This window comes from Bos indicus x Bos taurus, chromosome 6 (assembly GCF_003369695.1).
Source record: "Bos indicus x Bos taurus breed Angus x Brahman F1 hybrid chromosome 6, Bos_hybrid_MaternalHap_v2.0, whole genome shotgun sequence".
Classification (NCBI taxonomy): Eukaryota; Metazoa; Chordata; class Mammalia; order Artiodactyla; family Bovidae; genus Bos; species Bos indicus x Bos taurus.
Genome location: NC_040081.1, coordinates 49,180,596 through 49,184,751, shown reverse-complemented (window position 1 = coordinate 49,184,751; position 4,156 = coordinate 49,180,596). Strand labels below are relative to the sequence as shown.

The 4,156-nt window shown below is 36.9% G+C and overlaps 1 non-coding gene across 1 annotated transcript; it reads right to left on the bottom strand.

The window, feature by feature from the left end:
- Positions 1–971: 971 nt before the first annotated feature.
- LOC113894819 lies at positions 972–1,105 on the bottom strand. Its single transcript, XR_003511664.1, has one exon. It is a non-coding gene; the product is annotated as a small nucleolar RNA SNORA70 (small nucleolar RNA).
- Between the last annotated feature and the right edge of the window lie 3,051 nt (positions 1,106–4,156).

Genomic DNA, 4,156 nt, shown 5'->3' with positions numbered 1-4,156 from the left:
TCGTTCAGTTCTCCCTAACTAGGAGCAGAACAGAATAGGTCCAACAATGATTAGGCTGGTTTCTAATAGGAAAGAATTGTTGGCTAAAACCATTTATCCTCCTAGTATATTATTTTTGTTATCTTACGTGATTTTCAATATCTTAATTTATTAACTATCATTCTTCTGCCACATCTATGGTTGTGTGAGTTTTCCTGTAATAAAATAACCATGTCCTAATCTGTGTTATGTTACAATGTGTGCTGGTACAATATTTCATATAAAGAGTTGAAACTTCATTTATTGCACATTGACTATGTCAGGACTACTGTGGGCAAGAGTCTGCTTGTGTTTACCCTTTCTGTAATTCCATGGATAATTTTCACACACATCTCTATATGAGTATTTAAGCCATTCAATACTGATAATCACTGCAGTATTCTGATCCAGTAAATAAATTTTACTTCTAAAGATATTTTTAGTTTAAAATGGCACTTGTATATTACTATATACATTATATATTATTACTATGATTCTTCCAATTAATTGAATAGTTAAACATGCTTTTTTTTTTTAATAAGAAGTAGGATTTATTGGTGAGCATGGTTAACGAGGGGCTGGCGCTGACGATCTCATGAGTGCAGGGCCTGCCATTTGTCCCGGGGACCACAGTTAGGGATGTACTTGACCCCACAGCTATCTCGGAGGAGCAGATTTTCTGCTACCACGTTTTCAAATTCATCCTCATTAAACTTAGTAAATCCCCACTTCTTAGAGATGTGCATCTTCTGACTGCTAGGGAACTTGAACTTGTCCCTGCTGGAAGGCTCAATCACATGCACCTTGTTCTGCAGCTTGGTGTGGATGGACATTATGACTTGGTCAATGTGGCTCCTGGCCACTGTGCCCTGGGGCTTTCCAAAGGCATGGCAAATACCTGTCTGGAGTCTAGACTGGGGACAGCAGACCAGTCAAGAATGCCCACTAGAAAGAGTTGTCTTTAAGATACTGTAGGGCAACCTGTACAGGCAATAGGTTGCAAACCCTACCTAGGATGCTGCTGTTTGCAGCCATTGCACACTGGGCCCCCATGGGGAAAAAGCACAGTTGGCTTAATTGGCTGCAAATAAATACGCTTTTTATATCAGCAGTTATTGTAAAGTGGCTACTGGTGAAGTGACTCTTATAAGGGATTCTGTACTGGTCATATTGTAAGTAAACAGAAAATAATCCAGCAATTCCAAAGTTGAAACTCAGCAGAAATATTCAGAATTTAAAAAAACAACCCTGTCAATTTTGACTACATCTTTGACCCTCATCAAAATACAAAATACTTCATGTAACAGAATTAAAGTGTTAACTACTCTAAAATTGAGAGGAGAGTAAATGGTTTCATGAGAAAATACACAGAATTATAAAATGCTTGTGATTTTATTATATTCACCTCTGATATAAACCAAAGAGAAATCAAAGATAACAAAAGACAATTTTGTTCCTCATAAAGTGTGACATATTCATGCATTTATCACTGATATTTCAGGATTGGATGAGATACTATCTTGCTCAAAGTTTTAGTGACTGAGGAAATGTCAACGTGGCTGCCATGCTGTGAGACAGACTTGCTATTAAATCTGATGTATTATATTGTAGGGATAAACTGGGGATAAGTTTGACTGGCTAATTAAAACTTTATTCTGTATAAAAGTAAAAAAATAAAAGAGAGTCACTCTTCATTCTTTCATGTTGTTTTCTGACAGTGTGTAGATTACTTCAGACACTAACTTAATCCAACATATGTATATTTTTTTCAATGCAGCTCAAGAGGAAGACAAAAATTTGCTTTGAATATGACATTTATATTGCCGGTCCTTGATTTAGATATGCAGAGGTAGCAAGACATGTTAGCTGAAAGTAGAGATCCAGTGCATTTCTAAACATGATGTCCCATTTATGTTCAAGATGACACGGATAGAGTCAATTAGGATAAACAAGTGAGTTCCAAGACAGACTTTTAAGAAAGCTGAAGAGTTGCTTAGTAACCTAATGTTATACTTTATTTCCCAACAGAGCTGTGAGGCTGTCAGAGTAGGTAATGGAATACTCAGAAATGAATCGTCTCATGTGCTCTGTCAAGATTATACTCATTTTTAATATGTTAGACCCCCTCCCACTGTCAGAAGTTGTATATATATGCTCAGTAAAACATATAGTAGGACAGTGATCAGGGAATACGACCTCAAGTTGTGCTTTGACATAAAAATCTTGTTTATTTTCTTTGCATACATTATATTGCTGTAAATCACTGAGCCACATATCTACCAGTACTTTAGGGAAATGTACATTCAAGTTTTTTATCCTACAGGTTTGCTTGCTATCTCCTTGGGCCCTCTCTGGCAGCACTTACTGCCGTTTGCACCTCCTATACTCTACATTTGAAGAGTCACACGTGAAGTCACAAGAAGTGTTGTTGTTCCTTCACATTGTCCAGACAGCAATATATCCACTCATGTAAACTATATTCTTCCAGAGAAACTATACTTAGTGAACACTTCAAATAATTTTAAAATCATCTCTGAAGATAAAACCAGACTGATGCATATACATAAACTAAACTGTAAATATAACTTAACAAAGTATTATTCATGTTAATGAAACATTTGAACTTAGGTCCTCTAATAGGTCCTCTGAACTGAACTGAACAGAAACTCTTAATTGTTCATTTCAATTTGTCAGGATATGAAAATGCCAGAGCCCCTTTCCTGAATTGCAATAATTGGGATTTGAAAGTTCACAAGAAATAGAAAAAAAAGGAAGGTAGAGATGCATTAAACGATTACCATCATTGATAAGAACATTGGTATGATAAGTTTTGATTTTCAAGTTAAAGATCTAAAGAGAAGAAAATCCCCCATATCCTCCTCAGAGTTAGCTGACACATAATCATTAAATTATTAATTATTGTATCATCTTTGTGAGATATATTGGGAACAATCACTTTTCTCATTTTTATAGGTAGATTTCATAAACTTTTTGTTAATAAGCTGGGATGTGGCTGAATCTTAGGGAAATCATAAAAAATTACATGTAATTTGTTTTGGAATATTTTATCAGTAGATATTACAGCTAATTAGCTGTTAATAACCATGAATATGATTAGTAAAAAAATTAAAAAATAAGTAAATAAAGCAACTCTATTGTTTTATATGCAACATCCCTAACTGTGTTTGGGCCCACTTCCAACAGTCCCCACCAAATATATTTTAGGACTAGAAATGTAACAGTAATATTGCTTTCATCAGGACACATGGAATGAGCCTACAGGTCATTCCTTCTGAAATAGAGAAAAACAAATATTGTATATTAGCACATATTTGTGGAATCTAGAAAAATGGTACAGATGAACCTATTTGCAGGGAAGGAATAGAGACACAGACATAGAGAATGGACAAGTGGAGACAGGGGTGGAGAGGGGTTGAGATGAACTGGGAGACTGGGATTGACCTGTGTGCACTGCCATGAGTAAAACAGATAGCTAGTGGCAACTTGGCGATAAAGAGGTGAACAATTAAGAGTGAATCACACATTCCCAGATTTATCTAGGATTGTTGCCACATAATGCTTCTCCAAGGAGAAAACCATTTTTTGAGTTGCTGCCTAGGCATGTTACAGTATGACAACTCTGCTCACACCCAGAGTGTGGACATTTAGATAAAGATCTGAGTTTAGGATTCTTCTACAGTTTCCTAGTTTGCTTTACCTGGGGCATCACCTAAAGTGACCACTCAGTGTTGAATCCCCCAAATATTAGTAACTTTGACTCCAGCCACCTTATAAGTAATCTGTTTCCTGCTGGCTGATGATCTCAGACAGAGTACTGCCCTTCCCAGGTTCATCACACCTCCCCTTCTGGAAAGTGATGCATTTGTGACTTTACTTCCATTGTGTGGAAATTTCATGTTTCAATCAAAACAGGCCCCAGGATTTTCTCTTCCCCAAAGTGGACACTCCTTCTAATGCTCAGGGAGTTACATGCTGCATCCCCACCCCCACTTCAACCCTTACTCCTGCTTCTGGCTTGTGCCACCTTACTTAGTGGGTCAAACTGCATAATCTGCATTGTTGTTGTCTAGTCACCAAGTCCTATCTGACTCTTTGCAACCCCATGAACTCTTCTGTC